The sequence below is a fragment of the Corvus cornix genome, chromosome 1 (assembly GCF_000738735.6).
Source record: "Corvus cornix cornix isolate S_Up_H32 chromosome 1, ASM73873v5, whole genome shotgun sequence".
NCBI classification, from domain to species: domain Eukaryota; kingdom Metazoa; phylum Chordata; class Aves; order Passeriformes; family Corvidae; genus Corvus; species Corvus cornix.
Window position 1 is genome coordinate 79,608,160 of NC_046332.1, and position 15,385 is coordinate 79,623,544.

At 38.1% G+C, this 15,385-nt stretch overlaps 1 protein-coding gene across 1 annotated transcript in view; it reads left to right on the top strand.

Annotated features, from left to right (window-relative positions):
* ITGBL1 (integrin subunit beta like 1) overlaps positions 1-15,385 on the top strand; it is a 136,566-nt gene that overhangs the window by 102,325 nt on the left and 18,856 nt on the right. The window lies entirely within an intron of this gene.

Genomic DNA, 15,385 nt, shown 5'->3' on the forward strand with positions numbered 1-15,385 from the left:
CCTTGCAGCAGGCTCTTGCCATAACTGCCTGGACTTAACATTCACAGAAAGAGGGGAGCTGAAGTGGAGCTGAAGGGAGCTCACTTAGGAGAGCTGCTCCTCCTGTTTTTCAGGTTTTGGAAGCATACATGCCCTGTTGTCCAGTTTATGGTTCACTTTTTAGCCTTTGTGCTGCCTAGTGGGGCTCTACTTCACTGAGATATTTGGAGGCATTCTTAAATTTGAGTTTGTTTTCATTAAGTATCTATATGCAGGAAACAAATATATGAGCTTCCACACAGCTTGAGTTCCAGACACATCTCCGAGTTACCATGGACTGCATCTAGTCAAGGCCTTTGTATGGTTTGTACAGCTGTCTAGGAATTAATGTGATTCTTCAGACAAATACATAATTTCATTAGGAACACAGACTATGAATGAGCTCAAAACTCTTTAGCATTGCTAAGAGTTTGTCCATGGGGTCTTATACAGAAAATCCTGAGTTTATTTCCTAGTGTTAGCCATGCCATGCAAGATCTAGCTCCAGAGATGAAACCACATTAGTGTAGCAGCATGCTTGAGTTGTTGAACTCTGCTTAAGCACCTGTGTTCATGCTGATAACTTAGTTTTTGATCCAGTTTTGTTTGGAAAGATTGTACAGATCAATCATTAAAGCTTTTATCTACTTCCTAGCAGAAGCAGAAGGAACGGGTGAAGGCTGACATGTAATTTCTTACCCTTTTGTGTCAATGCAACCAGGGCTTGTTCTGTGTGAAACTTTTTACAAGAACAGGTAGTGATAGCACAAGGGGGAATGGCTTTAAACTGAGAGTAGATTTAGATCAGATATAAGGAAGGCTTTCTTTACTGTGAGGGTGGTGAGGCACCAGAACAGGTTGCCCAGAAAAGTTGTGCATGCTCTATCTCTGGAAGTGTTCAAGGCCAAATTGGACAGTGCTCTGAGCGACCTAGTATAGTGGAAGGTGTTCCTGCCCATGGCAGGGGGGTTGGAACTAGATGATCTTTAAGGTCCCCTCCAACCCAACCCATTTTGTGATTCTATGAAACACAGAATTGCACCATTTGACTTGTGAGCAGATTTCATGATGTTGCAGATTGGTGTGCACACACTACTTTATCTGCCATTCCAAATTTTTCTCTATTCAGAAGTTATTTTATTTGAATTTTTTAGGTGGTGGTGGTGTTATTTTCCCTGAAATTATATTGATCTTCAGTGTCATAAGTCATGATCATGTAATTTTGATACAGCATGCTGTGAAAGCTCAGCATTTTTGCATTTTGCCTTTAAGAAACACATGAATGTGGTCTTGCATGGGGTTTACATAAAGAAAATACCTGTGTCCATCTGTACTACCAATTTTCAGATCAAGTTATTTCAGGGGGAAAATGCTTATGAAAATGGTTTAATTTGCAGTATAGAATCAGAAGCATAGAATCATAGATTAGTTTGGGTTGGAAGGGACCTCTAAAGGTCATTTAGTCCAAGCCCTTTGCAGTGAGCAGGGACACATTCAACCTGTTCCAGTGTTTCACCACCCTCATAATAAAAAAATGTCTTCCTTATATCTAGTCTAATTCTATACTCTTTTAGTTTAAAACCATTACCCCCGTCATATCAAAATATTGTGTTTGGCTTGTCTCTTGACATTTGAGGTAGGGCTTGTTTGGTTTTGTATTCTGATTTTGTTGCTCTTCTGAACACTGAACCTCTGCTCAGCAGTGGTGGCTTTTTTTGGGTAAGCCTGGGTTACCTTTCAATTAGATACTAAAGTGAGGCTGGGTTGTATATATAGTTTCATGTGTATTACTTACACTGTATAAACTATTCAGATTGTCGATAGTTTTCCATTGTTCCATGAAACTTCTTGGGAAAATATATTTCTTTTTCATTAATTCCAGCTATAAATAAAGTAATGGAGAAACAGATAGAGATGGGTGTAATGTTTCCTGTTGTGATCTTTGAGGCAGGATGGATGAATGAGTCATTCATTTAAGTAGCAGTGCTGATAATGAAGGCTTCAAGGAAGATATTAAATTCTGTCATTGCGATCTGCCTGTGCTCGGGCTCTGGATCCTGAAAGCGACACTCCCAGACTGTCCAGGTCTGCTGCAACACAGCCTGCTCTGGCAGTTGCCTGCTGATGCTTTGCCTGTTGACCCCTTTTACCATCAAAGATACTGAAAGCCAGACTATTACTGTGTGAAGTGGAGAGTCCTTCTGGAAGTGATGCTGAAATGCATGCAGCCTCACTGCTGGGGAGAAGGCAGGGCTGCTGCTCTTGAGAAGGAAGCAGAGAGTCACTGAATTTTTAAAATAAATGCTTCATTTCTGTGTTTGTGTGTGCACTGAAAGAGTTTTGGTGTGTTTTGCATGCTACTGATGTTATAGTACATGTGGTTGCTGCTTGTTTTCAGCTGATGTCTCCACTGCTCTTTTTCCTCTCACAACTGAGTATCAGTTTCTGCCCTTGTCTGATCTACAATTTCCGCCCCCTGTAACTTATGCCTCCCACTATTTCTCACAGAAAAATAATGAGTTCTACTGATTATTTTCCTTATTTCTTCCCACTCCCTCAGCAACAAGCCTCACTAGCCTTTCCACTCCAGGAAGAGGGAAATGAAAATAGCAACAAAATTAGTAATTCTTCTGTGGCAGGCTCTTATTTGCTACTGTCAGTGCTCTGCCATAACTCAAATTCCTTGGGAGGAGGGTTAAAATCCAAGTAGTTGCTGTACATCTTGCTGCACAGGAATTTAATAACACACCAGTTTTTCAGTTGCATGGAGCTACTGAGGGGACACTTAAATACAATTTTCTTATGACTATATTAGCAAGGAGGAGCCAAACCACCTTCTTTGAAGAAACAAATGCTCTTTAGATCATTACTGCTTGCTGTTAGAAAAAAACAAAGTAAAAAAAACCAAAAAACTTTATTAGCTTAGGCAAGAGATTTGTTTCTTTTATATGTCTGAGTTATTTTGAGTACTTTTCTCTAGAACAGCAATAAAAGTAGATGCCACATTCTTGCTGTATTTAAAGCAATTTTCACAAATTTAAACTGGTAATACCAGGTCCATTTTGTTTCTATAATAAAATGCTTGTAGCAAGTATGGAATACTCCATCTAGGCCTGATTTCCAACTGAAATCAGGTATGACAGAGATTGTCAAACTCAATGTGTTCTATCTGGTTAGCAGTAATTTTGGGTGGTTTTTTTGTTTGTTTGGGTTTTGGGGTTTCTTTTATTTGTTTTGGTTGGTTGGCTTGGCTTGGGGTTTGGTTTGGGTTTTTTTTTTTTTTGTATTTGCTAAATAGAACTCTGACATTTCCTGGAAAAGGTCTGGGATAAATTTTTGATAGTCTGTAAAAATCCATATGAGCAAACATGGCTTAACACTAATTCATGGCATGCTGAAGTCAGAGATGGCATCCTAGTGCTGAAAGAATGTTTTTCACCACTACGATTTGCCTCCTGTCTGTTCTTTCATATCACTTCAATCTTTCATAGTGAAAGCCATGAACAACAAATGCTACTTTACTCATGCTCCAAAGCTTCCTGGCTCATCTCCAGTGGTTGTTGTGAATCAAAGTCTAAGCTTAACAGCTGAGTTTGTCTCCAGGGACAGCCACCTTCCCCTTCTTGCAAGGCATGGGGGGATGTGGGTTTTTTCATAATACCACTTTGCATGCCGACTGCTTTTAATACACTGGTTGCTAGGGCTCTGCTTCTCAGGTGCTGTAATCCTGCTTCTTTCTTGTAGACAAGTAAGTGGATTGCTAAGGATTGCCTGAATTCAGATCCAAGGTGAAACTCAGAAGGTGCAACCATGCACCATGATCCTGAGGGTAGTTAGATGCAAGTGTGTAAGGGGTAAGGTGACCATAGCAGTGACAGCAAAATTGTTCTCAGACAAGAACTGGTAAAGCTGGTAAAGTTTTGAACCATGATGGTGCAGGAAATAGAGGATTTTTCTGTTGGCTTAGTGGTCTCTAAAATGATACATTGCTTCATACTTCACTGAGGTGAATGTTTTGCTTAATCTGAGTGGTCTTGCTAGAGAAATTGAGTCTGATTATGTATTGTGGAAAATATATTGGCTCTTTCTATAGATAAAGTAAATTTGACTTGGATGGAAGATTTTTTTTCTTTTACAGGATAAGAAAGCATTTTTCTCTCTTCACATCACTGGTTGACCTAGCTATTGCGTTTAATTCTCTTTTAATGACACTTTTCTTCAAATTGGAAAAATTTTCCTGAGAACACCTGGGTTTCCATTTGCTGAAACATCTTCCTCAGAATTACTCATCCTCATCCCTTTGGCACACCTTTGTATTTTTGAGATTCATTCGCCTCATTTTGCAAAGTGTCAATCACAGGTTCTCCTTCTTACTTAGTTCTTTCTTTTGGCTGATCATTTTGCTTTCTGTTCTCTCACCATTACCCACTTATTCTTCTGTGAGCTCTGCTGCTTACCTGCCACTCTTGTCTGTTCCTCAGGGATGAGAGCAGACCTCATCACTCTCTACAACTACCCAAAAGGAGGTTGTAGCAAATTGGTCTCTTCTCCAAAGTAACAAGCAGTAGAACGAGAGGAACTGGCCTCAAGTTGCACCAAGGAAAGTTTTAGACAGGATATTAGGAAAAGTTTCTTCACTGTAAGGGTGGTCAGGCACTGGAACAGGCTGTCCAGGGAAGTGGCTGAGGGTCCATCTCTGAAGGTATTTAAAAGACATAGAGCTGTTGCACTTAGAGACATGTTTTAGTGGTGGAGTTGGCAGTGATGAGCTAATGGTTGGACTTGGTGTTCTTAAGGGTCTTTTCCAACCTAAGTGATTCTGTGATTCTGTGATTCAGTGATTTGCAGGCATCTTTGCTCTTCTTTCCTTCCATTTTGCATCTTAATTTTTCAGGGTGTTTGGAGAACTCCAAACTTATCCTTTGAGCTTTATTCTTCTGTGTAAATGGTTTTGCTTTTGCGTCCTGACTTCATGGCCAAAAGTTTTCCATTCATCTCATCTAGGTATGCGCTGTCAAAATCTTTTTTTTTTTTGCCAGATTTATAAGTTTTCAGTGTATCTGGCCATAACTGTACTGTCATATAATTTCATTACCCATACAAATTAAGCCTTCATCCGTATCTCTGCCATTAGTCTGGGAATACTTTCTTTGGTGGAGCTTAGATTACATTTCTTACACGTACATATTCCAGAGCATGTTTAGCATCATCTGAGTGGTTTTTTAAATGGTCTTCTCTTCTCGTCATGTCCCATCTTCTGCTGCCTCTGAAACCATTCAGATAGTATTTCCTGCTCCTACCTGTGAGTGTAAAAACACTAAAAAAGAAAGAAACAGCTTCCAGGAACCTCTCCCACCTTTACACTGACATCTCCATTGTGCTTCTGTGTTGTTGACTTTCACTGTTTTACCAGTGAGCTTTAGTTAAGGCTAAAAATGTACTGAAATAAACTTTTATAGGGTTTATTCCGCAAACATGGTTTATGTGAAGGGTTCAATTCTTTCATTCCCCTCCACTGGAATAACCTTGCTCTAAAGTTGCAAAGAACTGTTCCTAAATAGCTGGAGGGAGTAAGGAGTTGCATCTACCTTCAGATTTCTGTATTAGGGGCTGCTATCTCTGGGAACACTATGTTCTCCATACATTCATTAGTGGGGAAATAGGCAGATTTAATTTACAAGTTACTGGACGTGCTTATAAAAAGTACTTTGGGGGAGAACAGGTACACAAATTACTACAGCATGTAGCTTTGATGCATTCTTTCTCTATGCAGAAAGGTACAAACCTTCAGGGTTCACTGGATAGGCCCAGATTTCTCTGCTCAGTTGTTCTTTGGCTTGGCAGATTTTTTTTTTTTTGCTAGGCTTTTATAGTGAATATTGCTTTTTCCTTGAAAGGATTGCATTTTTTTTTTTTATAGCCAGCAATCTCATTTCTGATGAAGTTTTAAATATTTAATAGAGCAACTGGTCTGTAGAAAGAACTATTTGCATTGTCTTTGTGTTCTTACACGATGACTGAGGAGATTGACAAAGCAGTACTTTGTGTAGTATCTATACTTATTTCCAAAACAGAAGAGGATAGATGTTTCCAATTTAGTGTAGAATTCCCTACAGTACTTATCAGGCTTTACAGTCTTAACATTTTTAATCAGTTGTAAAAGATCCTCTTACTCTGTGATTTATATAATAGACCTTAGTTTTTCTATTTTTGCTTCATTTGACTTCAGAATGTTTCCAATGCCATAAAAAAAAATTGACTTTTTGTTAATCTTACTTTCATCTTTAATTTTTCCATGTATCAAAGTTGATAACAGTATCACTGTTTAAGCAGTGACTTTTAAAGACAGAAATGATTAGTCATTTTCAACCAAAAGAGATACAATCATTAATATCATGCATATGACTGAAATTTTCCTCAAAATCTTATTGACCAAAGTTTTCAAGGGACTAATGACTGGTCATGTGTTTTGAATTCTCCAGCTGCTGGAAGGCTTTTAATGTTTTCTGGGGAACACTGGGGACTCTTCTTTCTCTCTCTTCCCTCTTGAGAGAAATTATGGGAGGAATTGCAAGTTATATAAAACTTCCCTGCCACTCCCAGAAGTTCATCTTGTGTTGTAGTCTGACAGCCTCTGTACTAACGGGAAAAATATTTCCATTCAGTTTCAAGCACCTCTTTTTCCCATTGATGGTGTTTCCTTCTGTCCAGTGCGTGACACTGGCCAAGGGCTGAGGCTCTTCCAGACATCACTGTTTTCAGTGGGCCACCCCACTGAGAACAGACACAAAGTAGCTGGTGGCAGAGTGGGTCAGGACTGATAGCAGCTGGTAGAGAAGAGCCAGGCTGGCTGCACAATGCGACTGCTGCATTTTGCATCTACAACTTAAATACACAGGTTAATCTGCTGATTGTGGCTGACCAGCAAAATAAAGGTCAGTTCCAGCCAAGGCAGAAATCTTGGCAAGAGCACATCTTCTTTAGCAGTGATCCTTCTAGAAATTTTGGGGCTAATTCACACTATAAACCTGATCTTTTGCTCTCAGAATTAGGAAGAATATTAAGGTAAGGGTAATTGCTTCAGTATTGGGCTCTTCATAGGAGTCTGAGTTAACTAAGTGGAAGAAAATTGCCTTAATTTTAGTGTTTCAGAGCACTGTTGTGTTTGTCGGGAAGGTTTGGAAACTGATCTCATATCCATCTTTTTTTGTGGTGGAAATAGGGGAGCTGTCACTGGTAGGCTTTAATTACTTGTTGCATGTGTTTCAACTAGCTTGAAAACTGCTGTCTCTGATTGCTGAATTTTATTCAGGTCATCCAAACAGGAGGCTGAGTATAAATACATGTGGCTCCTAATTATACCTGTTCTCTCCAACTCAGTCTTACCAGTGTCCTTGCCTGCTCATGAAGCTCTATCAAGACAGATGAGCAAAGAGGGAGTTACTTTCAAGGACTTTAAACAAGTGCACACCTGTAGAGTGATACATAATGTTTCTGGCTGGTCCTTTGAGAACCTTTGGGTCACTGGTTTGTCTTTGCTATATGCACTCTTCTTGAAATCTGTAAACTCCGGGTTACTTGCAGTGAAGAATTTACTACTTATGCTTCAAATCATAGTGGGGAAATGAAGGATTGTGTTGTTTTCTAAACTTTGCTTCTAAAAAGCTGTTACTCCTTCATTCAAACTCCTTCAAAAGCTGTTATTTCTTTGTTCCATATTAGATACTTTTCTGCAGAGCCAGCCTTTTTGGGTGCTGCGGAGAAGCATTGTTTCACAGATGCCATTAAATTTGGGGCAAAGATTTTAAGAGCCATAAGTCAGTGTCTCTACAACAGATTAAATAGAGAGCCTTGTAACAAGAGGCTAGTGCACAATCTGGCCAGTTGGCAGCAAAAAAGGAAAAATTTGCTTAAGAGTGAGGGTAAGAGCATTTTAGCTTGGAACTACTCAGTAGATGATGCAGTTGCTAGGAAATGTCTTTCATTTCTGGAAAAAGTCTTGAGGTGAAAGCTAATCAATAAAGTAGATCCAGTGTGATGTCATTTGTTGCCATGGTTTCTGAACTTAGTAGTCTGTTATCTGCAAATAGTATTGATGGTTGCTATGCAGTTGAATCTTTTCATATTGTTGTTTTACCATTATTAAGCACTTTAATCTTAGCTAAAGCTTCAAAGAGCAGACCACTTAGGAGTTTAAATGTTTTGATAGATAGGCTTCTATTACAACCCTAAAATATCTTGAATTTTACTACCTAATAAACAACAGGCATCAGCAGGAAGTGAACAAGGTTAACATTTTGGTGATTAAATCTCCACAAAGCAGTTGACATTTTCTAGTAAATTAATCTGCAAATTAAATATCTCTGTGGAATTAGTGCTATGACTCATTACATGGCAGATCATGTAAAAAGAGGGGAAAGCAGTCAATCCCCTGGGTGATAAGGCAGTCAAATGTATAAAGCTCTAAATGGCTCAAAAGCCATCACGGCTTCTTGAACAATGGCCTTGTGTTTCATGTATCTTTCACTATGGGATTGTGCCTCTTTATTATATTTGGCTTTTGCTGAAAAATATTTTGTAGCAGCTTATGCTAAGCATCAGGCAGCTGAACAGGCTGAAAAGGAAATGAGACTTACTTTTCCTGATAGCTGTCAAGATGAAGAGAAAGCATTCTCAGGTCAGATCCTTTAAATCAAACATAACTTCATTTTTAATATTCTGTGGAGAAAATGTTAGTTTTAGTAGAATGCTTTGTATCCTTTGTTGATTTAGTTAGATACTCTTTGCAGTATTTTTTCTTCATAGTTTGAGTTTTTGAAAGCATTTTGGGGAGGAAGAATAAAAAAGAGATGAGGAGAGGAAGGGAAGTTAAAAATCAGATGACGGCTTTCTGAATTCTAGTGTTTGTGCATCTTCAGAGTGGCATTTGCTGTGCTGTCTATTTTTCTTTTTTTCCCCCAAAGTATTCCTTTTCCTCCCCTTCAATTTCCACTGTTCTCTGCCTTAACAACACATTTCTTTAGAAAGTGTTTTGCCACCTTCTTTCTTGTCCTCTTCACACATCTCTCCTCTATGTGGTGACTTTGACTATCACCTTTCTTTCAAACAGAGAAGTAATTGCCTTCCTAGTCCTACTTGTCCCCTTAATATAGTGAGTGAACTGCCAAGGATGCCCTTCCAGTGGGAGAGCCTGAGGAAGATGTCACCAGGAAAAGTGATGCATCCGGCTAAAATCCTACTCCTGCAAAGTGGGCAGGGGTGTTCTGGATAACTCCTCTCCTGGAACTCCTCTAGAAATTCCCTGCTGGCTATGAAGAAATGCAACTGGAGCTTTCGAGTGTATCCTCGAAGCAGGGCTACTGAGAGCAGGCAGATGGAGGAGACATGTCGGCTTGATGATGATAGCAGATGTCAAGTTAACAATCTGAAAAGGAAACTAGCAGTGCAGCAGTACTTCTTACCAAAATTTTTAAAGAGAGGGAGGGGAAAAAAAAAAAAAAAAAAAGAAACAAAAAAGAAAGACCACATGGAAAAGGAGATACAAATCAGTATTGCTGATTGGCAGGAGCTCTAAAAGACTATCTGATGCCAAATCTGTAAAATGGTGCTGTTGAGTGGAATTATCTAAAGAAGTATTTCACTATTAAGCTGTCACAAAGAAAAAGCATTTACTTCAGGTGCCATATGCCAACTGTGCAATCAGGCTTCCAGTCATACATCGTGTGTGTTCTAAAACTGGGGGACAAGTCTCAGCCATTTGAAGTTGCTCTTGCGTATAAATTGCTTTTACAATACTGGATATTCAGTTGCTTGCTTCAGTTCACTGTTGTGAAAGTTGTGTTGTTTGGGATAGCATACTTTTATTTCTTGAGATTTTTTATCTTAGGGTTATTTGGGTTCTTTGTGTTTTGAGGTTTTTTACCCTTAAGGACAAACTAAATTGTCAGACCTTTTTTAGTGCTCTTTCACATCATAAAGCAATTCAATTTATAAAAGACTAAAAGAAACATACCTTTTCTTTCTAAGAAAATATGCCCATTTTGCCTGTTATTTGAGGGAAAGCTTGGTACCTTGTACAAGTGAACAACTTGGTAAAACACACAGTAGTGGAAAGTCTCAGGCAGTCTTTAACAAAAGACTTTCTTAATTTGTGAATTTCTGCTGTTTTTCTTAGGCTAGATATTTATACCAAGAGCCTTTGCCAGACACTGAGTGTGGGTGATAAGCAGACATGGGAGTTAAAGTACCCTCTCTTAAAGGGAAAGGGTAAAGTCTGCAGAGCCACCATGGCATGGCTGCGTTGCACACGCCTGTGAAGCCTTTCAATCTGCCCCTGGCCTTTTCACATGGGACTCTGAAGTTCCATGTAACACTGGATGGCCCCGTGTCACTGGGAACTTAAAATAGATTTGGAGTAGGTTTTCCAAGCATGATATGGAAATTAAAATAAAAACGTGAAGCAACAAAATCATTTCGTGAAAGTACCCTGGAGATAAAGCAGCCTGGAATAAGAAGTTACCAGCTATAGCTACAAGTCTTTGAAATGTAGGATATAGTTATATGATAGTTGATTACATTTATTTCAGACCTGTTGATAGTGCTGAATGTAGTAGCTGATGCAGTTATAGCAGCTGAGAGGTGACCAGTAAGACTAAGAAAAATACAGATATTTAACCCCAATTATATACTTCAGCTATTGTTCATGTTATTTAAATAAAAATCTCAGAATTTGCTGCTAAAAGTTTACTTTAGTGTACAAAATTCTTGAAAAAAAAGGAGTACAAAAATCTGAAGTTTGGAAATTACTTTAGATTTATTAAAGCAATTTTCATTTCATTTTATGTTGGTTTGATTCAGCTAAGCTCTTCTCTGGAGCTGTTATATCTTTAGTTGAGGTCTTGGGTCAGTCATGCTGCAAATAATCTCTTTTTATGAGTAGACTCAAGGCATGTTTACTTTCTGTACATTGATTTAGAAGGAGAAAGATTCCAATCCAGATCCAAACAAGTAGTTGTTCTTGTAATAATTGCAGAATGTTTTTTCTTAAGTAGGAGGCGATAAATGCACAATTTTTTTTTTTTCCATAATGTATTGCAGGAAACAAAAAGTGCTTGTTGCTTTAACATTTTGTGGAAAACCCAAGTTTCACCCAATTTCCAAATTATCTCCACACAAACAAGTCCTCCACCCCAAGCCCCTAACAGCCTAGTAGAGAAATCCTGTGCAGACCAAGAAAAGAAATCCTTTGTGGTTTTTGTATCTTGTACTGATAAGTTCATTTTTTAGAAGAGGAAATACTTTTCCCAGCATAACCGCAGGTACAGGTTCATCTCTTGCTTGCCTAAAGTCCTTGTAAGAAACTAATCCTGAGATTTTCATCATTTGGATGAGATCAGTCAGATATTCATGCACTCAAAGGGGTTCTAAGGATACTTTTGTACATACTTAAGATGCTTCCAAAGGTTCCCTTTTTCTGACTCCTCATAAACCACCCAACCAACCAGATCCAAGAATTGCCAGCATTTTAAAACCCAAGGATCCCTTCATGTGTAAAGTGGAATTCTTTTTGTCTAGTCAGTACAATATTTTTATACAAATTTTTTTTAAAGCCATTCTAGATGGGAATTAATTCCAGGTGATTTTTGGAATAGGACATACAAAACGCACAGTGCATGTCCACTGAGAAATATGTTGCTGTTTCCTGCTTGAGTTTTTCAACACTGATCAAGCTCGGCTGGAGTGTACTGGTGTGAACACCTCAGACTGAGCAAGGCATGGTGATATTGCCCACCCTACTTTTGGCAAGTGTTGCATTTTGTTTGCCAGTTTTGTGGTACTGTTTGTTCCCTTTACTGGTCTCTTTTTCCCTCCACCACTCAGTCAGTGAATTTTCTTTTGCCCTACTTGAATCTGCTGCCTGCTATTACTTCCTTCAGCCACATCTGCTTCCCCACACCCTTTATGTCCACTGAAACTTTGTGATCTTCTGTACAAATTTTCCCATCCCCCTTGTCTGCTTTGCCATTTCTGAACATTATTTTAGGTCATGTTCACATCCAGCATGAAATGAGTTCTGCTGGCAGAAAAACACAGCAGCTTTACTGAATGTGCTCAAGTTGCCTGAGATTACTTGATAAAAAAGAAATTGCAATTTCTGATAGGTAATGCTTTCAGATGTTAAGCCTGGGACAGCCATGGGGCAGAAAAATCCTTACTAAAGGCAGATTCCCTCCTATTTATCAGAAGCCCAAAACACCATTTTTCTGATATGAAACTTGTCTTGCTTTTACCACAGTCTCAGTGCAATTTGGCACTGTATTTCTTACACATTAAAAAAAAAAAATTAAAAATGGCTTTATCATCCTGCACAGAAAAATCCTTTATGTTATAGAGTTACAGACAGGGAAATACAATGAAGTATATTCAGTGTTTATTTTTACATTGAAAGCTATTGCTGTCTCTTCCTCATATTTTTGCTGGCAATAACAGGGTAGAAATGCTTTATTCCACAAATTATGTACTTCTAGCACAGTGTTTTAAAATTACCTGTACAAAAGAGACTTTCAGTTAATCCATATAGGCATCTGGAAATTCGTTTGAATGCAAGCAGCTAATGGTCACAGCAATTTGCATGGGAGCAGGTTTAATGTAAATCTAGGCACTGTTTAGTTATATTTTTATAAATGTTGGATGTGAGGAATGAAAAAATACTATAGTAAATGGGGAATAAAATCAAAAGCTAAATGCTTAAGGCATTTTTTTTAGAATTCTAGACTCAGTTATCTAATGAACTTGTGTTTTGATGAGATGTGGCACTTTAATTCCCTTTAAAAACAAAAAAACCCAACCTAAGCTGATCTTTTGTCACTCTTCAAGTACTAACAATTATTAGTGATAAGTTAATACTCCTATTGACATCAATGGGAGGAAGAAGTGTGAGGAAATACTAAGACTGTAGGCAAATAAATGTCTCGTATAATTATTCTATTCTTAGCATCTTGCATTGCAATAAGTAGCTTAAGCTTTTCAATGCTAATAACTCATACAACTTCCATCATAATGCTTCCTTCATCTGAAGGCATCAGTTTATGACATTTACTCTCCCTGTTTAGCAAGGAAGAGTGGAAGCTCCTTGCTATAAATTGTCTGAGGTCAACTGATTTCTTTTTGCTCATAAAGTGTAGCTCTTGCACAGATGGTTGAGAAGGTGCAGAATATTATAGTCATTCCATTTTTAATTGTCTCTATATGCCTTGGAATTTAAAGAGAATTGAGGATGTATGGCACTAGCTTTCCCTGTATAATCAGGTTGCTATGGTAAACCTATTATTCTATACAAAGAAAAAGTATGTTTAGTAAAGCGCCGATCCCTTTTCAGTATAACATGAGCTTCAAATTAGTTCCGAATGATTGAATTTGTTTTGTAAGTATCTTATCACAATAGCTCAGAAAAGGTCACAGAATAAGGTGTGGCTTTTGGTATTTCAGTAGCAGACACATCCTATATAGTTAGCTGTTCAGAAAAAATAGGACTTTAATTCTTTGTTAAATTATCTCCTTAGAGTGAGCCCACTTCACATAATCTAACCAAAATCTCACTACTTCAGAATCTCACTACTTTTGGAGGCAAAATATCTTTATAGCCAGTACAAAGTTCCAGTTATTTAGTGACACCACTAAATTAATTTCTCATGCTGATCTTGTAACATTTGTAAAAGTAAAGGAACTAATAATTTGAGTATCAATTTCAGCAGCATTGTACTAAGCTACTGTAATTGTATCTTTGAATATTTAAAAGTAAAGAAATAGCTCAAAGAAATCCTTTTTCCAGAGAACTTGCTGACTGAGGTTTCTGTCTGCTTTCAAGACACTTTTAATTCTGCTGAGGTCTGCAGTCAGATATCTAAACTGTACCCTGAACTTAGGTGGGAGCCATGCAAAATAAAATATGAGGCACAGATTGGGAAAGTAGGGCCTAAATTCCCTTTGATCATGTATCTCTTACATGACAAAGATGTGCCTGATTTGCCTATGGATGGACTTCCCTCCATTTTTCTGCTGGTGAAACTGTTGCACATTAGCTGAAATGGATAATATTACTTGCAGCAGGGACTGAGAGGAACCTGTTCCCACTGCATCACAAGGGACCAGCCACTGGACTCTAACTTATTAAATGAAGCATTAAAGAAGATAATTCTTAGTTACAGAACATGCAGGATCCTCATTACAGGACCTTCCTTTGCTCATTCCTCTGAAGGATTTTCCCTTTCTGATTACTCCTCTAGTCAAATCAGCTTGCTTAAAATGATTTTACCATCTTCAGGCATCCTTATTATAGCAATGGCTGGCCAGGAGACCACTGCTGAGGATTCTTCTTTTGTTTATGTTATAATCTCCGCAACAGGTGGGTCCTGTTCATCAGGTACCTCTCAGCCTACAGGTTACTGACTCTTCCTTGGGACAGGGTGATGCTGCATTTTTTTAGAAGTGATCAGGTTGCCTAAGATGAATGCATAAAAAGGGACAAATTAGACTCAATAAAATTCTCTGTATGTTTAAGCACTAAGGATTTTTTTTCCCAATTTCTAATGTGGCTGTCCTTGGCAAAAAATTATAGCTCAGAGAATGTAGGCAAATAACATAATTTCTTCTGTACATAATCATATCTTAGATTTTGACATGATTACTAAGCACAACTCTATTCCTTGATGGGGGAGATGCACTTACTGTAAGAAGTTTCTTTCTGGAACAAGCATCCTCATATAATTGCCAATGCAACATAATTTTTAAACTATGCATATAATAAAGGTATTAAAAAGCATTTTCTCTAATTCTCTTTATCAGCATGTCTTTTCCAAAATTCTTGGACTTTATGTCCTTCTAGATTGAATCCTGGTGCATAAAATGTCAGCTCAAAAGTGCAATGTTGAGGCTTGGGAAGATGAAGAGTATAGAAGTTATAAAATGAGGAAATATTTTTCCATAAATAATAAGATCTCTCCCTAATCTGATTCAATTAACTGTTTTCTTAAAATAACCACAAAAAACAACCCCCAAAACCCCACAAAAAAATATAACAAATTAAGGTTAGAAGTTGGGAAAAGAACGTTTCTAATTATCTGTCAGTACCTTACCCTAAAAGGTTTTATTGTCATGGCACCTACAGTTAGAAAATCTCCACTAAGGTTTTCACTAACAGTCCTGCTCAATAAAATATTTCATCAAATGCTGAAAAAAATTAGTGCGGTGTGTTGTGAACTGTCTGGTTGCATAATGAAAGGCTGCACTTGGAGGATATTTTTTACTTTCTAGCAATACTGTAAATTTGGGGGTTGCAGTCAGTAGAGCAGTGACGAGGCCCAAGTTG